Raw genomic sequence first — 10259 nt, forward strand, 5'->3', positions numbered from 1 at the left:
CAACAAAATATAGTCAAATAATTCTGACCGATTTTTGTTTTACATAATGCACAGTGACTAAAGGGTTAAAAAAGAAAATTATAACTAATTGATTTCTATGCACTGGTAACTTTGTAATGGCTTGAAATGATAATGCAAGTCAATCTGTATCAAGGTCGGCGAGCCTCACCTTTGCGCCTGCGCTGTCCCGCAGCAGCCATCTGGCTGGCGGCTCCTTTTTCACTTTCCTCACTGTGAGGAAGTTCGAGTGGAAGTTTGTGGCCTGTTGGCCTTTACTTCCATGGGAATCTTGTTGAAACTTGTCTCTGGACTGTTTGGTTATATCTGGAACTGGCGAGGAGTGCCGAAAATCTGTTTCTTGTTCTTGTCGATGTGCCGCTTTTTCTTTTTCTTCTTACAGGTGACTGAGGACTGTTCCTCGGAGTTGGCTTGATACGTAGCGTATTCTGCCTTCAGGTTTTCACCGTAAATCAGAGTGCTGATTAGACAATGCATCTGCATTGCTGTGAAGATAGGGAAGGAATTGATGAGCTCAAAATCCTCCCTGGTGAGTCCTGGAAGGCCTTCTGGATACCTAACTGGTTGATGTGGGAATGGCGGTTTTGGATAGTTTGGTGGGAGAAAAGGATAGGGGTTTTCGTGGTGGGGGTATGTACCGTCGCGAAGCGAACTAGCAATCTTCTTCATTACAGCGGTTACGCTGTACATGTCGGGAAGCGGGAGGAATGGTACTTCTTCCCGCTCTTCTTCCTCTTGTGCAGCTGCTTCGGTGTCCTTTTGCTGCGTCGCCTTCGGCAGGCTCGTCGGTCTGCGTGGCCACCGTCGCGAACTCCTTCTCTCGTACAGGAGTCGTCTGGGTGGCGGAGTCTTCTTTGGCTGAGCGAAGTTCCTGCGTCGGTACACCAATCTGACGCCGAGCCTCGCCTAGTTCCGCCAACATGGCCGCCCTCTCTTCCGCCATGGCGGATTTGAAGGCGGAAATGGCTTCTTGTGCAGCGTCCTTTAGACGCCTGGAAACGACGTCTTCTGTACAAGAGACCACCTCTTCGTGTGTGGTGGTCACTTGCTTCTGCGTCTTCTTCTTGTCCGGGCGCAGGAACGGGCGTTCGCCGCGTGTGCGCCGCCGCAGTTGACACAGCTACAAGGAGTGTCCTTCTCCTTCTTGCAGTCGCGTGTGTCGTGTGCTTGCCCACACTTCAAGCACGCAACTGCGCCGCTGCAGTGCTTGGCGACGTGGCCAAGCTTTTGGCAGCGGAAGCACTGCGCTGCAGTCTTCCTCTTCTTCTTGCCGGATGTTCCTGCTAGCGTGAGCAGCAACTCCGCCAAGGCAGCAGCTTTGCGTCCCCTTCCGCGTCCCGACATCTCGAGCAGCAACAGCGACAGCAGCGATGCGTACCTCTCCGCAGCCAGAACTGCCCTGCAGCAGCCATCACGCGTCCACACCCCCAGGGCAGCACGTGGGCCGCGGTGATCCGCAGGCTGGCCGACGCGCCCCACTGTCGTTCTTCAGTGTCACTGCTGGCGCCCCTCTCTCCCACCCGTCTCAGCCTTACGGGACCTCCATTGATTGCATTTTTGTGACTTTTATTTCAACTGATACTGAAAACTTCCCGATATCGAACGCTCTTTCCCGTCGATTTAAATGTGTAATATTTGTTTTATGCTGCCCTGTAAATCGTTAATGCAGAATACAACTCAATAACCGAGTCGAATATCGGATTTTCCCATTGCTATGACTGTAGTCATCATCATCATCATCATCATCAGTATTCTGCAAAATCCCGGTTTTCACATGGTAGTTCTTCAGGCTGTCCGGTCTTCTGCCATCATCTTCAGGTCCGCATAATTTTTCTCTTCCCTTTATGTCGTCTATCATCTTGTATCTCCTTCTTCCTCTCAGACTTCCCCCACAAACCAATCCTTCAAAAGCATCTGCTAGCAAGCACTCCCTTCTCAATGAATGTCCCAACCAGTTCTTTTTCCTTTCTCTTACAACTTTCAGCAAACATCTTCTCTCACCAACCCTATCCAATAATCTTTCATTACTCACTCTTTCCATCCAGCTTATTCTCTCCATTCTCCTCCACATCCCCATCTCAAATGCTTCTAACCTTTTTTCATCCTCTCGTCCTAGCGCCCATGTTTCTGCCCCATATAGTGCCACACTCCAGACAAAACATTTACCAAGCCTTTACTTTAGACCTTTATCTAATTTGCCACATAAGAATCTCCTCTTTCTGTTGAATGCCTCCTTCGCTATGGCAGTTCGAGTTTTCACCTCCTGGTGACATCTCAAGTCTTCAGTTATTGTGCTTCCAAGATGTTTCTCATGCAGCTAAAGTCTCACTGAGAATGCTGAATAGAAGGCTATATGGCAAGATGGATACAGCGATTGCAGAGGAGCAGTTCGGATTTAGAAGAGGAAAAGAAACAAGAAATGTTATTGGCCTCTTAAGTACTATAGGGGAAAGATATATAGAAAAAGGTAGAGAAATCTTTGCTGTTTTTATAGATTTAGAAAAGGCTTTTGACATAGTTCAGTGGAACAAGCTGATGGATATTTTGAAGAGGAAAGGAGTAGAATGAGATTTTCACTCTGCAGCCGAGTGTGTGCTGATATGAAACTTTCTGGCAGATTAAAACTGTGTGCCAGGCCGAGACTCGAACTCGGGACCTTTGCCTTTCGCGGGCAAGTGCTCTACCAACTGAGCTACCCAAGCACGACTCACGGCCCGCCCTCACAGCTTTACTTCTTTACCTTCCAAACTTGACAGAAGTTATCCTTTCTTTCAGAAGTGATAGTTCTGCAAGGTTCGCAGGAGAGCTTCTTGAATAGATTGTGAACATGACGTATCACCTGTGTGCTTTGTAGCCTCTAACTCGGCAGACGAGGCCAGTGTAGGGGGTGGGCGGTGGGGGGGCGGGGGGGGGGGGGATGCACCAGAGGGTCGTCGGAATGAAAGGACCCGCCCCGGCCACAGCCTACGACACGGCAGACTGCTGCAGGCCTCCACCCCCGCACTAGTACTGCTGCACTCGTCTTCCGTAAGGATTATGGTTTCACCAGTTTTCTTGAATTTCGAGACTAGCCCTAAATTGCGTATGTAAGGGCAGGTTGGTCAAACCAGCGTTTCCTTTCCGATAAAAGTAACTAAATTCACATGGTAGTAACTGAATAAATTGCTCTATTTTTTTCTAACAAACGTGGATTGATTTCTCATCACTGTACAAATTCTTGACACCGCAGTGGTCACTGTGATGTACTAACTTCAGGCACAATACCTGCTGACGTTACAGAGGATTCTGGCAGTTAAAATATTTAATTATTAGAAACATTTGAAATTTTTTTACACATTTATATGTCTAAAAGTTACTATTGTCGCATTTTTAAACTTTAATAGCACTATGTAGGAAATGTAATTGATGGAGATTTTTGTTTGTAAGTAAAATAAAAAAGAGACAGTATAAAAAAGTGATTATTGGTGATACACTCGACAAGGCTCCATGTGTGAAGTTCCTGTGGATCCGCATGGATAATAAACAGGTGGCAGCGACGTGTGGAGCAGTGAAAGCCTGTTTTGCGCCAAGAAGTGGCCCTCGTTGCGTTGTCCTGCACACAGCATTGGTAGTATATTTTGTACACTTTCACTCAGTTCTGCGCTAGAGCATACGCCTCTGGGACTTCGCTGCCGAGGCAAAAACATATTTTTCTACGGAAGCATGCAGTGAGAACAATATCTGAAGTTGATGACTGAACATGTTGCGGCTGGGACTTATATGCCCATATACATACTCTCTAATGGTATTCATGGTTAATAACAAGAGTGAATTTAGGAGGAATTCAGCGATTCCGATCCAAAATACGGAAAGTACAAATAATTTCCTCTTGAATCCCTCTCTATGGTTCAGAAAGGAGTTATATGTTCTAATGGAGAAATCTATAACAGGTAGCCAATGAAGTTGAGGCAGAAAATTGAAAGTCCTCAAATAATTAAAGTCAGAGTAAAAACATACCTTGTTAGCATCCCTTATACAACGTATTTGAAGAACTGGACAACTGGAAGCCTTAGATAAAAACTGTAAATGGTTGGGGACAGGGTTTCTTTCATTCTATGTCTATTTCTCCAACTATACTTATATGAAGTAATATACAAGTAATTTCCATAATTACCAGTTTGAGTAGATTAGTACTACTCTTAGTTCGTTGTTAGTATACTTTACAGTAGTAGCCAGCAGTGGTTACTTTTGTTTGTTAACGTATAACAAGACTTATTCCACAGCCCTGAACGCACTATTTTATTATGGGATTGATGGTACACCATGTGCGGATGAATGAATGGTAAAGGGACACTCAACAAAGAATTTTGAAGGCAAGTGTCCATTAACTTCGTAAGTCAATCAATCAGGCCACAGCTCTTCGGCCGTTAGAGATCTACAGAGAGGCAAGGTAAGTGTATCTTTTCCTATGTTTTCCTCATAGTGTATTTCTTAAATATTTTGCCTGTTTTTCTCTTTAAGAGGTTTAATCTCACATTTTTTTGTGTAAATTCACTCAGTATGTAATGTAGTTTTCATTCCTACTGAACAGCCAGCTGCATAGCTTATTAATGTATCAGCGTCCATTGGTAAAACATCAGGAGGATAGCAGGTTTCACATCTGGGTTTCTGTGTGCTTTTTCAGTTTAGTTCTTCCATTAGACTTGCTAGGATGACTAGGATGTGTGCAAGCTGCGTGCGGACGCAGGAGCAGCTGGCCGTGGTTCACGAACAGCTGAACGCACTTTTGTCTATGGACAGCCGCCTTCAGGCTGCTGCCTTGGGGTGTGGCCGTGGCAGAAACAAGTTATCAAGGGGCTGAGACCACAGAATGCTGTACCACCAAGACTGTATGGGCTGCCCAAGATTCACAAGGATGGCGTTCCAGTACAACAGATAGTGAGTAATATTGGTGCTTCTGCTTATTCGACTGCAAAACATCTGGCCTCCTTACTCAAGCCGTAAGTGAGTGAGTGCTGCCACCATATACGTAATTCCAAGGATTTTATCAATCGTTTGAGGACTGTTAAGCCGAGCAGCTCGGATTTACTAGTTAGCTTCGATGTGATCTCACTTTTTGCCAAAGTCCCTTTATTTGACTGACTACATCTTATTGGTAAAATGTTCAGTGATGATCTGACAGCTTTGTTTGAACATACTCTCTCCTCAACTTATTTTTTATTTAATAACGAATTTTTGAACAAACTGACGTTGTCGCCATGGGGGTCCCTTGTCCGCTGTGGTGGCCAATCTTTTTATGGAAGACTCTGAGGAGAAAGTCTTACTGCCTACGGTTTTCTGGCGGTACATAGACGATAATTTCTTTGTATGGCCTCATGGCAGACAAGAACTGCAAAAATTCCTTTATCATTTAAATTCTGTACATGAGATCATCAAGTTTACTGTGGAGATTGAGAAAGATGAGACTTTACCATTTCTAGACGTGTTAGTGCGCCGTAAGAATGATCGGTCTTTGGGACATTCGGTGTACAGAAAACTCACACATACAGATCTACATCTTCAGGCGTCCAGCTGCCATCACCCCGCACAAACCGCAGGTGTTCTTAGTACTTTAATTCATGAAAATGGCTCTGAGCACTATGGGACATAACATCTATGGTCATCAGTACCCTAGAACTTAGAACTATAGGGTTATTACAAATGATTGAAGCGATTTCACAGCTCTACAATAACTTTATTGTTTGAGATACACTCCTGGAAATGGAAAAAAGAACACATTGACACCGGTGTGTCAGACCCACCATACTTGCTCCGGACACTGCGAGAGGGCTGTACAAGCAATGATCACACGCACGGCACAGCGGACACACCAGGAACCGCGGTGTTGGCCGTCGAATGGCGCTAGCTGCGCAGCATTTGTGCACCGCCGCCGTCAGTGTCAGCCAGTTTGCCGTGGCATACGGAGCTCCATCGCAGTCTTTAACACTGGTAGCATACCGCGACAGCGTGGACGTGAACCGTATGTGTAGTTGACGGACTTTGAGCGAGGGCGTATAGTGAGCATGCAGGAGGCCGGGTGGACGTACCGCCGAATTGCTCAACACGTGGGGCGTGAGGTCTCCACAGTACATCGATGTTGTCGCCAGTGGTCGGCGGAAGTTGCACGTGCCCGTCGACCTGGGACCGGACCGCAGCGACGCACGGATGCACACCAAGACCGTAGGATCCTACGCAGTGCCGTAGGGGACCGCACCGCCACTTCCCAGCAAATTAGGAACACTGTTGCTCCTGGGGTATCGGCGAGGACCATTCGCAACCGTCTCCATGAAGCTGGGCTACGGTCCCGCACACCGTTAGGCCGTCTTCCGCTCACTCCCCAACATCGTGCAGCCCGCCTCCAGTGGTGTCGCGACAGGCGTGAATGGAGGGACGAATGGAGACGTGTCGTCTTCAGCAATGAGAGTCGCTTCTGCCTTGGTGCCAGTGATGGTCGTATGCGTGTTTGGCGCCGTGCAGGTGAGCGCCACAATCAGGACTGCATACGACCGAGGCACACAGGGCCAACACCCGGCATCATGGTGTGGGGAGCGATCTCCTACACTGGCCGTACACCACTGGTGATCGTCGAGGGGACACTGAATAGTGCACGGTACATCCAAACCGTCATCGAACCCATCGTTCTACCATTCCTAGACCGGCAAGGGAATTTGCTGTTCCAACAGGACAATGCACGTCCGCATGTATCCCGTGCCACCCAACGTGCTCTAGAAGGTGTAAGTCAACTACCCTGGCCAGCAAGATCTCCGGATCTGTCCCCCATTGAGCATGTTTGGGACTGGATGAAGCGTCGTCTCACGCGTTCTGCACGTCCAGCACGAACGCTGGTCCAGCTGAGGCGCCAGGTGGAAATGGCATGGCAAGCCGTTCCACAGGACTACATCCAGCATCTCTACGATCGTCTCCATGGGAGAATAGCAGCCTGCATTGCTGCGAAAGGTGGATATACACTGTACTAGTGCCGACATTGTGCATGCTCTGTTGCCTGTGTCTATGTGCCTGTGGTTCTGTCAGTGTGATCATGTGATGTATCTGACCCCAGGAATGTGTCAATAAAGTTTCCCCTTCCTGGGACAATGAATTCACGGTGTTCTTATTTCAATTTCCAGGAGTGTATTTTCACAATTCTTTGCACACACATACAAAAACTCAGAAAGTTTTTTTAGGCATTCACGAATGTTCGATATGTGCTCCTTTAGTGATTCGGCAGACATCAAGCCGATAATCAAGTTCCTCCCACACTCGGCGCAGCATGTCCCTATCAATGAGTTCGAAAGCATCGTTGATGCGAGCTCGCAGTTCTGGCACGTTTCTTGGTAGAGGAGGTTTAAACACTGAATCTTTCACATAACCCCACAGAAAGAAATCGCATGGGGTTAAGTCGGGAGTGCGTGGAGACCATGACATGAATTGCTGATCATGATCTCCACCACGACCGATCCATCGGTTTTCCAATCTCCTGTTTAAGAAATGCCGAACATCATGATGGAAGTGCGGTGGGGCACCATCCTGTTGAAAGATGAAGTCGGCGCTGTCGGTCTCCAGTTGTGGCATGAGCCAATTTTCTGCGGGCTACGCGTGAAACTTGCCCGGACGCGTTCAACCATTTCTTCGCTCACTGCAGGCCGACCCGTTGATTTCCCCTTACAGAGGCATCCAGAAGCTTTAAACTACGCATACCATCGCCGAATGGAGTTAGCAGTTGGTGGATCTTTGTTGAACTTCGTCCTGAATTGTCGTTGCACTGTTATGACTGACTGATGTGAGTGCATTTCAAGCACGACATACGCTTTCTCGGCTCCTGTCGCCATTTTGTCTCACTGCGCTCTCGAGCGCTCTGACGGCAGAAACCTGAAGTGCGGCTTCAGCCGAACAAAACTTTATGAGTTTTTCTACGTATCTGTAGTGTGTCGTGACCATATGTCAATGAATGGAGCTACAGTGAATTTATGAAATCGCTTCAATCATTTGTAATAGCCCTGTACTTAAACCTAACTAACCTAAGGACATCACACAACACCCAGTTTAATTCATCGGCCGCATGTAATATCGGATGCTGATCGCCTTCACGAAGAATTAGTGCACCTGGAGATGGTTTTTTAAAGAGAACGGCTATACTTTGCGTCAAATACGGAAGGCCATGCACAATTATAATAACAAGAAGCAACGCTCTGAGGAGACTGATGACGACTATAAATCAACTGCGTTCCTTCCATATGCCGGGAACATGTCTCCTAAAATAGGTAGAGTGCTTAGGAATAATAATATTAATGTAATCTTCGGCCCGCCAGCAAAGAGCAGGGCCTTAGTCGGATCCGTTAAAGACGACTTACAATTGAGGAAGGCGGGTGTTTATAAAATTCCCTGTGAGTGTGGCTCTGCATATATAGACCAGACGACACAAACGGTCCAGGAACGCTGTGTACAACACGAAAGACACACCCGCCTGCGGCAACCTTTAAAATCAGCAGTAGCAGAACATTGCATTTCCATGGGACATTCAATGGAATACAATATTACCAAGGTTTCAGCACCGGTTTCCAGCTTCTAGGACTCTGTAATTAAAGAATCCGTGAAAATACGTCTTGCTGATAATTTAATGAATCGTGATACGGCTTTCAGGGGGATAAAAATTGGAATCCAATTAATAAAATTATGCGCTCACAACGGAATCGACATGCTCAGTCGAACTCAGCGATTGTGTTGTTCTTACTTCACCACTAAGGGCAGCACACATAACTTGGCTGGCCTGCGCATGTCACCTCCTAACGCATGCCCCGTAAACCGCCAGTACGATTCGCATGCGCGGAATTCGCTTTTAGTACCATGACTGCATCAGGTCTCTTCAGTACTGCGTCTAATCACGTGACGTCTGTGGGCCGAAATATCGTGGCAGAATGTTGATGGGATCCGGCTGCTAACCCGAAATTACTGGATGAAGAAATACCCTGGTAAAATTTCAGAAGTTACATCAATCTGCTGTTGTTTGCTGATGATGCTGTGGTGTAAGGTAAGGTGTCGAAGTTGAATAATTTTTGGATGATACAAGATGACTTAGACAATATTTGTAGTTGATGTGGTGAATGTCAGCTAGCTATAAATGTAGAAAAATGTAAATAATGCGGGTGAATAGGAAGAACAAAACAACAGAGTTCGAATACAGCGTTAATAGTGTGCTGCTTGACACAGTGACGTCTTTTAAATATCTGGACGTAATGGTGAAGCGCGATATGAAACGGAACGAGCATTTGAGGACTGTGGTAGGCTAAGCGAGTGGTCGACTTCGGCTTATTTGGAGAATTTTAGGAAAGTGCGGTTCATCTGTAAAGGAGACCGCATATAGGACACTGATGCGCCCTATTCTTGAGTACTGCTCGACTGTTTGGGATCTGTATCGGGTTGTATTGAAGGAAGACATGGAAGGAATTCAGAGGTGGGCTGCTACATTTATTGCCAGTAGGTTCGAACAACACGTAAGTGTTACGGAGATGCTCTGGGTACTCAAATGGGAATCCCTGGAAGCTAGTCGACTTTCTTTTCGAGGAATATTGTTGATAAAGTTTATAGAACCGGCATTTAAAGCTAACTGAAGAACGATTCTACTGCAGGAAACATACACTGCGCGTAAGGACCATGAAGGTAACATACGAGAAATTAGGGAGGCATATAGACAGTTTTTTTCCCTTTTCTCTGTTTGCGAGTGGAATAGGAAACGAAATAACGAGTAGCGGTACAGGGTACCATCCGCCATGTCCCGTTCGTGGCTTGCGGAGTATCTATGTAGATGTAGCTGTAAATGTAGAACCCTAGAACGCCCATTACTGTCGCCTCTCAGCGATCCTCTTTGTTCCGCCACATTCAAAGGAAGCGTTAACGTCCTGCAGAGAGTGGTACTGCCGAAGTGGAGAACTACAACAGTAGACCACCAACGAGATGCCCTCCAGCGCCCGCTGCGCCTGACACGGCTACGGCAGTAACCCACCTTACTCTGCTGTGCAGCGGGTGGCGGCCTCGTGCGCAGGCGCAGTGGCAGCGGCTGCGGCGCGCCTCACCTTGCTCGTGTGGCTGGTTGGCGTGGTTCGCCCGCTGCCGCCTGAGCGCCTACATCTGTGACCCACCTTACTCTGGTGTATAGCGGGTGGCGGCGGCGCTGCGAGCAGGCGCAGTGCCGGCGGCTCACCTTGCCCGTGTGGCTGGGCTCCCCG

At 47.3% G+C, this 10259-nt stretch overlaps 1 non-coding gene across 1 annotated transcript; it reads right to left on the bottom strand.

Moving 5' to 3' along the window:
• Positions 1-2646: 2646 nt before the first annotated feature.
• Trnas-cga (transfer RNA serine (anticodon CGA)) lies at positions 2647-2721 on the bottom strand. Its single transcript has one exon. It is a non-coding gene; the product is annotated as a tRNA-Ser (tRNA).
• Between the last annotated feature and the right edge of the window lie 7538 nt (positions 2722-10259).

This window comes from Schistocerca cancellata, chromosome 7 (genome assembly GCF_023864275.1).
Source record: "Schistocerca cancellata isolate TAMUIC-IGC-003103 chromosome 7, iqSchCanc2.1, whole genome shotgun sequence".
Taxonomy (NCBI): Eukaryota; Metazoa; Arthropoda; class Insecta; order Orthoptera; family Acrididae; genus Schistocerca; species Schistocerca cancellata.